General features: G+C 42.1%; 2 long non-coding RNA genes across 2 annotated transcripts; one reads left to right on the plus strand and one right to left on the minus strand.

Moving 5' to 3' along the window:
* Window positions 1-3223: 3223 nt before the first annotated feature.
* LOC119282262 lies at window positions 3224-4018 on the plus strand. Its single transcript, XR_005138667.1, has 2 exons — window positions 3224-3392; window positions 3679-4018. It is a non-coding gene; the product is annotated as an uncharacterized LOC119282262 (long non-coding RNA).
* A 4788-nt stretch (window positions 4019-8806) lies between these two features.
* On the minus strand, window positions 8807-9283 carry LOC119282263. The gene is made up of 3 exons (XR_005138668.1): window positions 9167-9283; window positions 8992-9089; window positions 8807-8871 (listed from the first exon to the last, which is right to left on the minus strand). It is a non-coding gene; the product is annotated as an uncharacterized LOC119282263 (long non-coding RNA).
* Between the last annotated feature and the right edge of the window lie 7398 nt (window positions 9284-16681).

The raw sequence follows: 16681 nt of genomic DNA on the forward strand, positions 1-16681 counted from the left end.
ATGAAAAGACCCAAGGACTGCTACCACCAAGAAACTTCATGCGGGTGGCCACCCATGACCTAATAAACGCCCTTCTCACCGGGCCACGACGAAGGAACCCTAGTTGTATTTTCTTCGCCACAGATACGTTTCCTGGTATTTTCTCACGAAACTTCACACGGGAGTAGATTGGGTATCCAGGTTCTATATCCCAAAATTCTAGGTTTTTTTAATTTTTCTATGTCTTTTTTGAATTTAATATTTATATAGGGGTGTGGAGCACCCGAAGCTCCTGAGTATTTTCTGGTCATGTTCCTGAAATCCAATTTGTCTCTTAGGAGCGCATGCTCCTGCGCGACAAAAATGTTTTTCCAAATGTCACAAAATCTGAAAAAATTAGATGTGTTAATACTCACATCCAAATGGAACCTGCAAAATTTTAGGCGGAAAACATTCAAATTTTGACTTGTGCAAACAAAAGTAGATTATCAAATGTTGCCTTCAAATGTTACACCTATTTTTTGTTATTTTTCACCGACGAAGCACTGCCATCCTGTTTCACATGAAAATTATCAAGCATGATTGGTACACTAGCATGAGCATGTACAAAAAAATTGATTTTTTTTAAAAAAATACAATTTATTTGGAATTTACTGTTCATTTGGGATATGCTCCGGACAACCAAAACAACTCTCCCACTTTGGGGGGGGGAGAGAGAGAGAGATAGTTTTGGTTTTAATAACCGCCTCTGGTAGGAGTATTACAATGGCTTCATCCTGTTCGCTCACAACCGTCTGTTGGCCGCTGCTAATGCTCGTTTTTCTATCATTGTCGTAGGCTTTGTCAGAATCTAGTTTAAGTAGCATGGATTTTTTGCGCTCAGTTTTGTGAATCACCTTGTGAAGGCACATAACCCCTTCTAGGATGTATCTACCTATGATGAAAACCCCTTGAGAGTGATCCACAATCGTAGCCTCTATAGGACCCAACCACATAGGGAAAACCTTGTACTCGCTGATTTGGTCTAGGACCGTTCCGGAGCTCGCACGTTGCCTCGTTATGATCCTACTACCTACGAAACTGGTCCACCGACGGACCTGTGGCAGGCCCCACGTAGATATGCGAATATATGTCCAGCCACATTAGCACAGGACGACGCAGGTCGATTTAGTTTTTTGCAAAGGCCCCTCTCAGTTTCAGTTGAATCTTTCCTGTAGGACACCCTGACGAACTGGGCACATGCCACGATGAATATTGGTGATGTTTTATTTTGATCGTCGGCGATTAGCGATGCAATAGTGAGCATTCAGGGAGAGAGAAGGAGGCGATGGCTCCCCTCCGGTGGCACCACAAGGATCCTGTATGCCAATATGGTGAGTTCTTTTCGGCTAATGCTTCTCCCCTGGCTGTTGTGAGTAGAGAAATTGTGCTTATTATTTCGAGCCTTTGCACTATCCTGGTCATAATTTTAGTTTAAGTTGGTACTGATTTGGCTAGTGTTTGGACGCAATCGTAGGTTTTTTGAATGGATGAAGTGAAAAGTAATATTTTTCCTTTGTTTCACAGAACTCGAGACTGACCACTTCACTATGGAGTTCATTCATGGGATAGGAGGCAATAGGTCCTACGTTAGTGGAAGGAAGGTTTGGTGTAATTGCAGTGAGGCTGACGTACATGTATGACCATGTTTAATGATTTATTTGAGACATTGGGTTATGAAAGCGAGGGAAGTATTAACACATACTTGTTGCTACCTGCTATTAACATAATTGAGACTTTGGCTAAATCTTGGCATCATATGACCAGGAGAAGGAGGGTCTGGTACTTGTGGTTGAATCGTACCTGAGGTAGATCCATAGATGGGCACTGCTAGTGGAATCACACGTAGTGGAAGCAACTTACCAATTCTACAGGAAACATCGACGATGGAGCACATTTCAGGGTTCATCCGAAGATTAAGGGTATAATTGGACATGCAACATTTTGTAACTTCTAGTATCAACGTGGTGCCTCCTATGATGCCTCCAATCACTAAATATAAGATTACGTGAGATTTATTTATCAGAACAAACAAGATATAGAGTTTTATAATACCATTATGTTATATTAAAGTGCAAGAGAATATAAATGCAATATGCGATAAACGCATTTAGCTCAGTGGTCCTTAATTTTTGCAACAACATGACATATTGCGCCCTTTGTTTGGGTTTATAGTGCCTAATACATATTTTCACATAAACTTTCATTGTGAGTAGGATCAAGAATATATGAGATGTATGGCATAAACATCTACTAATGGATACGATTTCAGACACAAATTTGTTGGTATACTTTCCAGAAAGATGACATAAAGGCAATATCAAAAAGAGATATACATGTTAATTACCTTCAGAGAGATACCAATGCATGATAAGTATCTAAGATTTGTTTGTCTTCTCTATAAATGCAAAATTCAACCGATGTTTAAGGTCCTTTTCTATGCAAGCACCAGCAACAATAAAATTAGCAAATATAGAGAATAATAAAAGTAGATGTGCGGCATTTGTTTGACCAAACAAGATATATACTATTTTCTATAATATTGCAAATTAATACCATTGCCTGAGAGAAATGAATGCAAGATCATTTCCTAATAGTTGATTGTAATTGTATACAAAAGCTTGCACTACATTTAGATAGTACCATTTCTATAAAAGAGTGTACGATGTTTTTGTAGAACCAGTAAGATGTGGCAACAATAATTTAGGAGGAATACATGAATGTGAGATCATTACCTATGAGGTTATGATGTGCAACACTTATTTGACCAAGCAAGATATATACGCTATTTTCTACAATAATGTGATATTAATACCATTACATGAGAAATAAATGGAAGATCATCGCCTAATATTTGGCATTTATTTGACCAAACAAGATATATATGCTGTTTTCTGTAATATTGTGATATTAATACCATTACATGAGAAATAAATGGAAGATCATCGCCTAATATTTGGCATTTATTTGACAAACAAGATATATATATGCTATTTTCTATAATATCATGATATTAACACCATTGCATGAGAAATAAATGAAATATCATTGCATAATATTTGCCTAAGATGTGGTAGGACCAGCAAGATATGCCAACAATAATTTAGGAGAAATACTTGGATGCAAAATCATTGCATAAGATGTAATTGGGCCTCTCTAATATAAATAGCAGCGAATGAAAGAGTTTATTTGCAGGACCAGAACACACAAGAACATAAGAAGGGCGTTGGAATAGAAAAGAAGTAATCTCTTTGTTTTCATGGCACTCACCAAGAGCACTACAACACGATCGACGATTGTGTGCTCAATGGTTGTTGCTTTCGTGGTGCTTGCTATTATATGTTCTACCATGCCATCCTGCCATGCCCACACTGGTATGTAAGACATCTCCTTATTTCGATATGCATTTTCCAAATTCTTAAACTTGCTAATGCTTTTGTACACCCCTTTTGAAAAGTTTACACGAATGTTAGAATTGATTAGAAAAGGATATTCTCATGCATTCACGATTAACAAATTCTAACCACTATCTCCACCATAACAAATTCTAACCACTATCTCTTAATCTCCAGCTTTGATCTTCCTTTAAATTTGCAACCTTTTCTAAGGTAGTTTACAAAAGCAAACCTCAAGTAACCTATTGGTGTGCTTGTGTTGCAGGGTTGAAGGTCAAGGTCGGCGACCTGTATGTCCACAAGCTGTCCCATGGCTGTTCGCTGTGGGATGTTGATCGAGAGGTGAGGCCTCTTTGCCTGTTGATCAGGTGCAGGGCCTCCCGGTTATTCCTACTTTCTTGCAGTCAAAGGATGGGGTTCAATGAAACCAGAGCAAACTAAGGTGTATAGTTATTTCCCGTAAAAAAAAGGTGTATGGTTATTTTAATTCCCTGTTCTTTCTTTTAGAAAAACACTTTTACTTCGGTACAACCCCCTGAACACATTAACGGAGGACATCTTTCCATACCCCTTTATAATAAAGGGTAGAATGGTCTTTACGCATCCACGCCCATATACAGCCTATGTTAATTTTTTTTTGAGAATTATACAGATCATGTGTATGTACCGTTCATACACAGCCCGGCGTACATGAAAGATCAACTGGGCCGGCCCAGCAGCAAACAGTCTCTGTAGTAGTGAAATAGTGAGAAATCCAAAAAATATTAGGATGCAGCCGGACACTCGAACAAACAACCTGCTGTTGTCATTCACACGGACCTAACGACTACAACAAGCTTGCCATATTGGTCAGTTTGCAGTGCGGCAATTTAAAGATCTTTCCTATTGGGCGGTTGTTTCCTTCCTTCTCTGCTCCTTTTTTTTTGAACATCAGTACAGACACAAGCGCTTATATACACGCGCATACTCTCATCCTTATGAACGCACACACGCACACTCTATCCCTATGAGCACCTTTGAAAGACTGAGCCGGCATATCATCTTGAGATTTATGAAGTTACCGTAGGCGCCTCGTCGTCGACGGGAACGTCTCCTCCCACTGAATGCGCATCGCCGAAAATCCTGAAATAAATCACGGAATAACTGCGAGCACCAGGATTTGAACCCTGGTGGGCTGGGGATACCACAATCCCTCTAACCATCCAACCACAGGTTGGTTCGCTCCTTATTAACGGAAAATCAAAAGCGTACAGATTTCTTGACGTCCACTTCACAATTTGAGCTCATCCAAAGACCTAAAATGGCATTGCAAAGTAAAAAATGTTCATGTTTTTTTGTTGTTCGGTTTCCATTTTTTTTCTTCTTTTTTATCATTTCTTTGTGAAAATAGGAATGAATATTCTTTCAAAATTGTATCGCAAGAAAACATTCTTTCGAAACTGCATGAAGAAATTATTTTCTGAATATGCTTTTTAAACATATGAATTATTTAGACACACATTTAAAAAAATTAATTACACACTGAACATTTTTTCAATACATGCTAAACTTTTTGATATGGATGTTGACCATTTCTTCAATATGTTTTTAGAATTTTGAACGTGACTTTTTATAAACGCGAAACAAATTTGAACGCAACATATTTAAACATTTTAGGGAATTTTGAATGCAACTTTTTTTAACGCGAAGCAAATGCAAAGAAACTTTTCAAAGAGTTGAACACATTTTGAAACTCTTAACAAAATTTGAAACTTGAGTAAGTTTGTTTGAAATCCCAAACAATTTTTCAAAATACAAACAATTTTGAAACTCTGAAACAACAAACAACACCAACAAAGCCTTTTGTCACAAACAAGTTGGGGTAGGCTAGAGGTGAAAACTATAAGATCTCGTGACCATTTTGAAACTCTAAACATTTTTAAAAATGCGACCATTATTTGTAATATTTGAAATTTTGTGAAAATATGAATAAATAAATATGTTGAACATTTTACAAACTTTGTAATTAAAAAAAAACAGAAAAAATAAAAGACAAAAAAAACTGATTCATGAACCTTCTAAAAGGTATAGAAACCGGTAAAAACCAGCCTAGAACCATCTAGAAGGTTCCCAAAACCGGCATCTGTCAAGGCAACAAACTGATTAAAATGGGCTGGCCCATGTTCACTCGCATCGATCGGTTCTCTGATAAATAACGACCGTCTGACGCAATAAGAGGCAACTAGGGTTTTCCTCAACAGGAGCCCGACGGGAGAGATGTTGTCGCCTAGTTGGAGAAGGCTTAAGTAATTTTTTCTATTTTTTGGTTTTTATTTTTTGGTTAATTTAGTTTTCTTCGTTTTGAACTTTATTATTCTTTTTAAAACCAATTCAAACATTTGAAAGAAAAATTGGAATACCAAAAAATGTTCTTGTTTTCAAATATTGTTTACAATATAAAAAGATTCTGGAATATAAAAAAATGATCACATTTTTAATTTTTTTGTTCCCAAATTTAAGAAATGTTTGTGTTTCAAAAAAGTTCATAAATTTTTAAAAAGTACTGGTTTGTCATATGTGTTCAAAATTTTCATAAATTATTCAGAATTTGTTAAAATTTTCGGAAAAAGTGTTCCACTTTGTAAAAGTTTCATACACAATTTGTTCATGTTGATGGATAATGACAAAAATTACAAATAATAGGAGTACTCAAATTAGGAAAAACTAAATGCTCATGGATGCACCCCAACTGGTGTTTTCTTAAACTATGGATAAATGACCTCAACTTCTTGCAGCAGTCTCGCACAGACATATGAGGCATGCGTGTGAGGTTTGAATGACTTTCGACACAGTTTGCACATCGGGACACGTCCAACCATTTATCGGTCCCTTCTCATCGAGAAAACTCCAGAAAATACAAAGCTGGTAAAAAATTCAAACAACTTGATAAGATTTCTTGAATTGATCATACAACCCGGTGGAAGAAATTAGGTCTATTCAACGGATGTCAAAAAACAACGTGCTTACAGATGAATCCTTTTGTTCTCTACCCGAACACACTCCGTTGGACATGGTCTATTTTTAGACATGCTTGAAATAACCCCAAATTTTATAAGAAGTTGGGCATGCCCATGATAGGCATTCATGCCTGGTTCGAACGATTTTCAACACCGAATGCAAGTTGTGACACATCCGGACATTTATTGGTCTTTTTTAACCAAAAAAACTCCAAAAAATGTAAAACTTGTTAATAACTCAAAAACTTGGCATGGTGCATTGAATTGGTCATACCAGGCCATGAGAAAATACGGACATTTAAGGGGTGTCGAGAAACTAGGTGCTCCCAAACTGACCTTTGCCTACCTAAACAATCTCCGTTGAACATGGTGCTATTTTAAAAATCTCAGAACTGACTTCAACTTTTGCAAGCACGTGGGCATGCACATCTTAGGCAAATATGCCTGGTTTGAATGATTTTCAACGCCATATACACGTTGCGACATGACTGGCGATTTATCGGTCTTTTTTCACCAGAAAACTCTAAAAAATACAAAACCACTCAAAAACCCAAACTACTTGGCATGGTGCCTTACATTGGTCATACAAGAAAAAAAAATTAGAGCCATTTGACGGATATTGGAAAAGAACGTGCTCTCGATCGGAGCCTTCTAGCGTACCCGAACACCCTACATTGAACATGGTGTTTTTTGGACATCATTGAAATGACCCTAACTTTTACAACAAGGTGGTCATCCCATGCTAGGCATCCATGTCGGGGTTGAAAGAATTTTGACACATTATGCAAGTTGCGGCACGTCCCGTCATTTATCGGCATTTTTTCACTGAGTAAACTCCAGAAAATGTAAAACTTGTCAAAAACCCAAACAATTTGGCGTGATGCCTTGAATTAGTCAAAAAAATCCATGAAAAAAAATTGGGGCCATTACAACGATATCTAGAAACAACGTGCTCTCAGACGGAGTCTTCTGGCCTACCCGCACACCCTTCATTGAATATGATCTATTTTTTGACATCCACAAAATGACCACAACTTTGGCAAGCAGGCGGGAATTCTCATGTTAGGAATGCATGTCAAGTTTGAACGATTTCTGACACTATATACAAATTGCAACACGTCTGACCATTTATCGGCCTTTTTTGACTGAGAAAACTCAAGAAAATGCAGAATTTATCAAAAACCAAAACAACTTGGCATGGTGCCTTGAATTGGTCATGTGAACAAAACTAGGTCCATTTCAAGAATGGCGGGAAACAACATGCTCTCAAACAGAGTCTTCTGGCCTACCCGAACACCCTCCGTTCAATATGGTCTATTATTAGATACTAGAAGAACGCCCGTGCGTTGCAACGGGGCCACATTAACTATGAGAGTTCAATATTACGACATTGGCGATCTTTTTACCATCAAATCCTCACACACACACATACTCTCCCTCCCTCTTCCTCACTCTCTCTCCCCCTCTCCCTCTCTCTAACACACACACATATCCATCTTATTGGGTACGAGACCATAATCCATCTATTTCACACACACACGCTAGTGCATAACAATATGGATTATGTGTATTATATTTGCCACCAGAACTGAGGGAATTAATTTCATGTAAATCAGCCAGCCATAGCTCCAAGAATACGCGGAGGAGGTGGCCCGGGTCAGCGTCGGCGCCGTCCGGCACGGGCCACGGGCCCGCTTCCAAGTGCACGTGCAATGCACGTCTTCACAAATATTATAACCAGATGTGAGAAATCACATACTAACACGATGTTGCAATCAATTTGTAATTAAAGAAGCCAAAAGTCTTTTTTCTTAAACCAGAATTCCTTATGCTGGAGTTTAAACAAACCCCACAATAACATGATCAATTTTTTTTGCTCTACTTATCACCTAATTAAGCAAATGCATGACTTATGAAGCGGATAAGAAATCATGTTAACTTGGAACTAAAATTTCAACAAAAGAGTGAGGAACAAACCTTTTTTATCATTGCTCCGAAGTCTGAACCTCCCCCTATTTGTTAGTGAAATGTGAGTATGCTTGGAAGATAATAATTTCTTATGCAACATATGCTTTTACATCTGAAAGAGCTACAAAATATGTTGACCTACCTATGTGCACTTCCTAAATCAAGCGGATAAAATTATTTCTATCGGCAATATAAAATACTAAACATTAGAAAGAAAGGGGCAATGCCCACTAACCATGCAAATATTCTGACCATGGGATATTTAGGCTGGCGTATATGGGAAATCAAAGCTAAAAATGACTCGATGAGTTAGGGATACATCAATAAATATTGTAAAAAGTGATAAAAACAAATATGCAGCAACTCGCGACCCCACGAAGTCGTATTCACAATGAGCAAGTTAGTGAGGCCGCCACGGTAGGCTAGTACCAAGGGACAAGGGCAACAACCGCCTTCCCATCCAACCTACTGATTCTGCTGGCGCTACTTTCATCCTAAGCCCATGAGTACCGCTAGTGTGTTGCCACGTACGGAGAAACTACGAACTAAATTTTCATCCAAATCATGAAAAATGTTAATGTTCCTCTCCTCTCCCATCCCTCGTGTGAACATACCCAATTCGTGGTTGGCTCGCTACATTCAGCGTAGCTCTGATGTGCACTGCCCTCGCTCTTGATTAGTTGCCGCAGTGCCACGCATCTATGCCAACAAGCTTGGGAAACAAATGCAAATGTTACACCGAGTCAAAATCAATCATCCCACAATCGTAACGATAGATAAGATAATAACCAAAATTTAACAGAAGAACTACTGCTTGGCTCCCAGATCCATCTCGATAGCCCTTGATCTGGCTGCTGAGCTTCTCCTAGCCGCCTCAACATCACGTCATTACCAAACATGTAGTGGATGCCTAGTGGGACAAGGATTAAGAAATAACATGAGGTGAAAAATATGATGGCTGTCAATTCCATAAGACGATCCAAGTAATTTGACAAAACAGATCGGGAGCATCTTGTATAATCTCAAAAAAGTAACTAAAAATATGAGAAATGAATTGATGAAAATCAGCCCCTGCTCTCATTCATGCTCGCTTTTGTAATGGGAGGCAAGGAATGGGGATACCGGGAGAAGAAAGGATCACATGGATGGCAAGCCTCCACCACCGACAAGTGGGGTTGCTTCACATCCAATCTCCACGGCCGCCGTCTCCATGGGGACGAACTCCCATGTTCACAACCGGGCTCCCAATCGGCCGCTGCCTCGCCGACCTTGACGACGAAGTAGTCCCTCCCTTCGATCCCATTCGCAACGGAGGCAACACCCATCCCAGCGGACGGGTCCGCGGTGAGATCCCTACTGGATTGTGGTCGCGCCTCCCCAAACCTCACCGCAGGACACATGAGAGGGCGCCGTTGCCATGGTCAGGCTTGGATGGGGAAAGGAGGCGACATAGCAGCAACGGCGCCTTCGTCGGGATTGGTGGCGACGGCGGCGGTGAGCGAGCGGGAGGACGGCGGCGGCGAGAGAGTAGGAGGGTGGTGGCGGCAGTCCATCGTCCGCCGTGACGTGAGAGGAGGATGGGGATGGGGCCGCGATCTAGACGTATGGAGCGGTCGAGAGGAGGGGAAGCATGCAGCTGGGTGTTTCCATCGTGCGGGGTTTGGGGGAGGTCAAACGAGAGGGTTTTTTCGTGCGGGAGGCAGAGCAACGAGGGCGGATGTAGGGAGACGGGACGCGGTCGGTTGGCAGGAAAAGGAAAGCTATGCATTTTTTAGGCAGTAGAGATGATTGATGATAAGAAAGGGAAAATCACATCAATATAAGGAAATATCCCATCGATACTTGATTGATTGCGATTTATTTTTTATATGGTAACTAATCTGATCATCAATACTTGATTGATTGCGATTTATTTATATGGTAACTAATCTGATGGGTTTATGTGGGTGGTGAAGCGAAAAGGCAGGTGGAAGGAGACGAAATAAAACCAGCGAAATAAAACCAACGAAAGTGGTGAGGCGAAATAAAACCAGCAAAAAATAACCGGCGGACTATTCACCAACTGCTCCATTAGGAGTAGAGATCCTTGAAATGACCCCAACTTTTGTAAGCTGGTGGGCATGCCCATGGTAGGCATCCATTTAAACGATTACTGATACCGTATCCAAGTTGTGACACGTCCTGCAATTTATCGGTCTCTTTTAACCGAGAAAACTACAGAAAATGGAAAATTTGTTGAAAACCAAAACAACTTGGCATGGTGACTTGAATTGGTCATACAAGCCATTGAAAAAAATCGATGTCATTTAAGTGATGTAGAAAAACAACATGTTTTTTAAAAAAAACCTTCTAGTCTTTTAACGTGCTTTCAAAATTTTGTTTGCTCTTTTTTAGAAAATAATTTTGTTTTGACATTCTGAGTAATTTTGAAAGACATGAACATTTTTTGAATTTTTTGTACAATTTTTAAAAACTAAAATACTTGTATTTATGAATAAATTTGAAAAGGCAAACATTTATTGATTTTTTCCTAAAAAATAAAAGCTTGAGAATTTTTTAAAATAAATAAAAAATGTAAAAGAAACAAATACCGAACAACAGAAAAAAATAGTGAAAAAAAATGTGTTCACTATAGTAAACCGGTCGTTGATGGATAGTTCCTGTATTTCAAGTTTCCTAGTTAGATACTGAAGCCTATAAGCTCTTGTCGCTAGTGATGAGCATTTAGTAGCGAGAGTTACAACGTTCGATCCATCGCACTAGCATTCTTTTTTCGGTGATTTCCCCTGATTTGGCGCGCAACCTAAGGGCCAGCCCAATCTGGTGGCTTCCTGTGCGTGGCGCCGTTTAATTGACGCTACTCCCCGAACGTACGAAATTTCCTATTTACTGCATGTTGCAGCAAATAGTCGGGCAATCACGCACACAATGGTAGAATGGGTCGACCAATCTGACCGTTCGAGCCACTGGCATTTTCTTCACTATTTTAAAAAATGTTTTGAATTTTAAAATTTGTTCGTGTTTTATATAAGTTCAACGTTTCAAAATTTTCTCATGTGAACATTTTTAAATATATTTATAATTTCTATTTTCCCTATTTTTTATAAATGAGTTCAGAATTTCAAAATGTGCTCTAGTTTTTCAAATATTATTCGTGTTTTCAAAAAATGTTCTGTTATGAAATATTATTCACAGATTCAAAAAATGTGCGTGTATTAAAAAAAGTTTGTAGATTTCAGAAAATGTTCGTCTTGTCAAAATTTGTTTTGTAATTCTGGAAAATGTTTCTGTTTTCAAAATTTGTTCAAATAACCTAATAAATATTCGGTATTTAAAAAATATTCAAAAAATTCAGTGAAATGCGGAATTCTGTAAACGTTGTTTCAAAACAAAAATCGCCGCTTCTGAATGTGTAGGTAAAAAGCCTGCGCTGCCTGTAGAGCATGTGGATGCTACCGTTTAACTGGCTAGCAGCTCCCGTTATTTCGTGATGGTCGCGAGTTCGAATCTGCTCGCAGCGCCTCCCATTTTTGTGTGACTTTTGCGCTCCTTATAGCGGTTCATGTTAGTTGTCCGGGACTCTTAGAAAAATCACTGTTATTCGTAGCCATATGATACATGCATGTGTGTCAAGTTTCATTTGTAATAAGTTACATTAGCTGAATTTAAACAGATTACGTTGCCGAATGCAGGGGGAAGCATAGTATATTCAGTTTGATCTTGTTCCCATTTTTATTTGTTCTGGGCATAGCTAAACTCTCAGATTGTAAAATCTATTTGACCAGTTTACATATGTTCAATCAGAATTCATCTTGTTTTGTTCATAGATTGTGTCATTTATAGTTTAACTTTCCTCGTCATGTAATTATCTGTTTCTACCTATTGGAGGGCATAGCACATAACCTGTGGGGCGATGGGATGAGGTTTTCAAACGTTATTTTACCCCTCGTGTCTATTATAGGCCAGGTACATTTCTGTTATCTTATTAAGTAGTCATATTTTTATTAAATGAACTCAGGTTTAATGACAATAGTCCTTTCCCCAAAATAAAAGATGTATTTTTTGAGGTTGTACAGTCGTAGACTTTTTTTATGTTCTGATTTGTTCATTCCACCTCGCTGAAAGAGATTGTAAAGTTGTAATTGGTTCAACAAATGACATACACTTTCTTTCAGTTTGAAGAATCTGAACTTTGTAGCTCAGCGGCTAGTTTGCGGGTGTATTTAAATCTTTTGGCCACACTAGGAAAGGGTAGACTATTTTTAGGTGATAAGTCGGTTGGTCAATGTTGTAGTCTCTTTTTTATTGGAAATGTTTTATGTTTCTCTAGATTAGTTTTGGTAGAAAATCCACACCTGCAGTGGCATGTCCTCTGGATTTGGTGTTCTCCTGAAAGAGCGAAGGGGCAAAGGGGCAAAGACTTTGATCTATCTGGCTGGTTCTGCTTCAGCTGGGGTTAATGCCGATGTTTTCCCTCTGCTCTATGGAGGCAGTGGCGTATCTAGTGTTAGACTAATATGTCACGTATCGTGACATATCTTCTAATGCCCTAAATCGAGGAGTATCGATATTGTTGTGATCTCCCATTTATGGTTAGGATTGTAAATCTGTCTATATATTGACATGTAATGGAAAAGCCCAAGTGTGGCAAATATTCTCCAAATCTTTCATGGTATCAGCCTAAGAATCCTCTCGCTTCCGCTCCTCCAACCCTAGCGCCGCCGGCTCCTGCTCCCGCGCCGCCAGCCACCACCTCTCTCCCATGGCGCCCTCCGAGCCTGCTCAGCCGGCTGCTCCTCACCCCAACGCCGCCCTTTGGGCGCAGGCCACCGCCATCCCCAACGTCCGCTCTCTCATCCCCATCGTCCTCGAGTTCAAGAGCGCCGTCTTCCCCAAGTGGAGGACCTTCTTCAACATCGCCGTCACCACCTACGCCCTCGAGGATCACCTCACCTCCGAGACGCCCTCCACCGACCCAACGTGGCTCCGCCTCGACGCCCTCGTGCTCCGCTGGCTCTATGGCTCCATGGCCATGGACATCGTCGACCTCGTCATGCCTACCGACCCCGCCACCGCCACGGCGTACAAGGTCTGGACCGCCGTCGTCGCGCTCTTCAACGACAACCAAAAGAGCCGCGAGATTTATCTCGCCAGGAGTTCCACAACATTAAGCAGGAGGATCGGTCCATCACCGAGTACCTTCACCTGCAGAAGACGGCGGCTGACGCCCTCGCCGAGGTCAGTGCGCCCGTCTCCGATCCCGAGCTCGTCACCAACGTCATCAAGGGCCTCCACGAGCGTTTCAACAGCGTCGCCGACATCGCCCCCTCCTCACGCCGTTCCCTACCTTCCTCAACTTTCGCAACATGCTGTTGCTCCACGAGATGAAGGCCTCTCGGCGCTCCAACGACACCTCGGCCTCTGCCTTTTATGCCGCCAAAGGACCCATCCCCGCTCCTTCCAGCGGCGGCGGCTCGTCCTCCGGAGGCGGCGATGGTGCTCCTTCCGGTTCGGCCGGCGGCCAGCTATGGCGGGCTCCAGCTCCCGCCCACAATCCTCATGCCATCGGCTATGGCAAGGGGAAGGGCAAGAAAAAGGGATACAAGTCCGCCGGTGGCGCTCCTCCCATGCCAACTCCGTTCAATCCTTGGACAGGAGCCATCCAGATGTGGCCCATGCAGTCCCGCCCCACCAACTCCGGCGGCAACACCGGCGGCATCCTCGGACGGGCTCCGGGCCCCCGCGCTCATGCCTACATGGCCGCTCCACCGGCTGCTCCCGGCACCCACTACGGCGGTTACGGCTCCGTCCCATACGGCGCCGCGCTGCCCTACGCTGCACCACCAACATCGGCACCATCATGGGACACCGCTGCTCTCGCCCAACACTTCACCAACATGACGTTGCAGCAGCCCGCTCCCGAGTGGGTCATGGACAGCGGCGTGACTGCCCACCTTTCCTCCGATGCCGGTATCTTATCCTCCCTTTCTCATCATCCTATATATCGTCACGTGGTGGTCGGCGACGGTTCCACCGTTCCCGTCACCACATCCGGCCATTCTTCCCTTCCTTCTCTTTTTCCTAACAGACCTCTTCACTTACGCCATGTCTTAGTAACACCTAGCATTATCAAAAATCTTATTTCCGTTCGTCAATTCACTACTGATAATCATTGCATTGTCGCTTTTGACCTCTTTGGTTTCTCTGTGAAGGACCTTCATTCCCGGCGCGAGATCCTTCGGTGCAATAGTACGGGGGAGCTCTACACATTCACATGCCCTCCGCCTCCTCGCGCCCTCGCCACACTCACCGCCCCTCACGACGTGTGGCACCGTCGTCTCGGACATTCCGGCCATGATTCTTACCGTCGCCTCTCCGAGCATATTTCCCTCCCTTGTATTAGAAAAATAAATCCCTCCCCTTTATGTCATGCTTGTCAACTAGGACGTCATGTACGTTTGCCTTTTTCTGCTTCTACTAGTCGTACCACTCGTCCATTCGAGTTAGTGCATTGTGATCTTTGGACTTCACCAATCTTGAGTGTTTCTGGCAATAAATATTTTTTAGTCATTCTTGATGATTTCACACATTTTCTATGGACCGTTCCGCTTCGCCAAAAATCTGATGCTTACGCTTCGCTCTCCGCTTTTCGTGCGTTCGCTCATACTCAGTTTGGCTTACCTCTCGTGTCCATACAATGTGACAATGGTCGTGAATTCCAGAATTCGACAACAACAAACTCCACTCTCTTGCTGCCATGCACCGTATTCATATTCGTTTTTCTTGCCCATACACATCCCAACAAAACGGTAAAGCTGAACGCATCATTCGCACTGTCAATGACATTGTGCGTTCTCTCTTATTTCAGGCTAGCTTACCTCCTCGTTTTTGGGCCGAAGCACTTCACGCCGCCACTCACGTTCTTAACCGTCTTCCCACCAAAACCATTGCAGCTCGCTCTCCATACTTTGCCCTTCACGGCAACCATCCCGATTACTCATCACTACGCGTCTTCGGCTGCCTATGCTACCCCAATACTGCCTCCACCATGCCACATAAACTGTCGCCGCGTTCGAGTGCTTGCGTTTTTTTGGGCTATTCCTCTCATCATAAGGGATATCGGTGCATGGACCTCACTACCCACCGCATCATCATCTCTCGTCACGTTGTCTTCGATGAGATGACCTTTCCATTTGCCTCCCTACAGCCCACCACCGCAGCCACATACGACTTCCTCGCCGACGATGACACACTACCCATAGTTGTCCCGCCTCTTCCGATCGTCACTCCTACTCCTACCCCGCCACTCTCTCCACCATCCACCCCTCCATCACCACCCGCACCACCCTCACCACCCGCCCCTCCCTCACCGGATGCTCCTCCCGAACTAGGCGCCCCACCCACTCATCGCACGCGCAGCACCTCCGGCATCCACAAGGGCCCTCGCGAGCGGCTTAACCTGCATGGCACTCTTGCTGAGGGGGAAATATAAAGGGTGTTAGATGATAGGTGGGCATGGGCTGCTTGGTTATACGGTACTAAATTTTCAGATTATTATAGCTAGCAAACTGCACATAAATGTATATATACCCACGTACTAGTGTTGAGAAATACTAGTGTTTTTCTTTTGGCAAAAATAATAGGTGTACAGATGTACACCCATGTAAGTACCTACTTGGCTCCGCCCATGTATGGAGGTTGTGGAAGTCCGTGTTCAAACACAACTTGCCTTTGCAAGAGGTTTATCTGATGGGCTCCCTAAGTTTGTGAAGGCTGAAGGACATGCTGGGTAAGTTGAGGCAAGTGACTGAAATATATGGTTCTCTGTAACTGTAATCTCGCTCTTCATAAACATCTCTCGGTATGTGGATTGTACAAGCGAATTGTTCCGCTCGGGGGCCAACAAATTACGTGTAATTATCTATTCCATGCCTTGGTTGTCACCACGAATTTAGATTTCTTTTACTAGGAAATAATTACTACTCTAGATCATATAACGTTTGGTCACCTTATGAGACAATCGCTACTCCAAATCATACATAAATAGTCACGTCCTGTTGTTTTAGTTGCTCAAAAAACTTGCTACAGCAAGAATTTTGGTTCATACAGGCTGTGCTGCCAATTTACCCTTTTAACAATTGATGTTAGGTGCCCCTTTTCATCACGAGTATAGGTCGTGGTAGCAGTGGCAGAGCTTGACAGAAATCTCGCGGGGGCAGAGCGAAAATATGAACAACTAGGAGGGCAAAGGATTCATTTTCTTTCAAATCTAAGCCATGCATAGTAAATTTTCTTCATTGTTTT

This window comes from Triticum dicoccoides, chromosome 3B (assembly GCF_002162155.2).
Source record: "Triticum dicoccoides isolate Atlit2015 ecotype Zavitan chromosome 3B, WEW_v2.0, whole genome shotgun sequence".
Taxonomy (NCBI): domain Eukaryota; kingdom Viridiplantae; phylum Streptophyta; class Magnoliopsida; order Poales; family Poaceae; genus Triticum; species Triticum dicoccoides.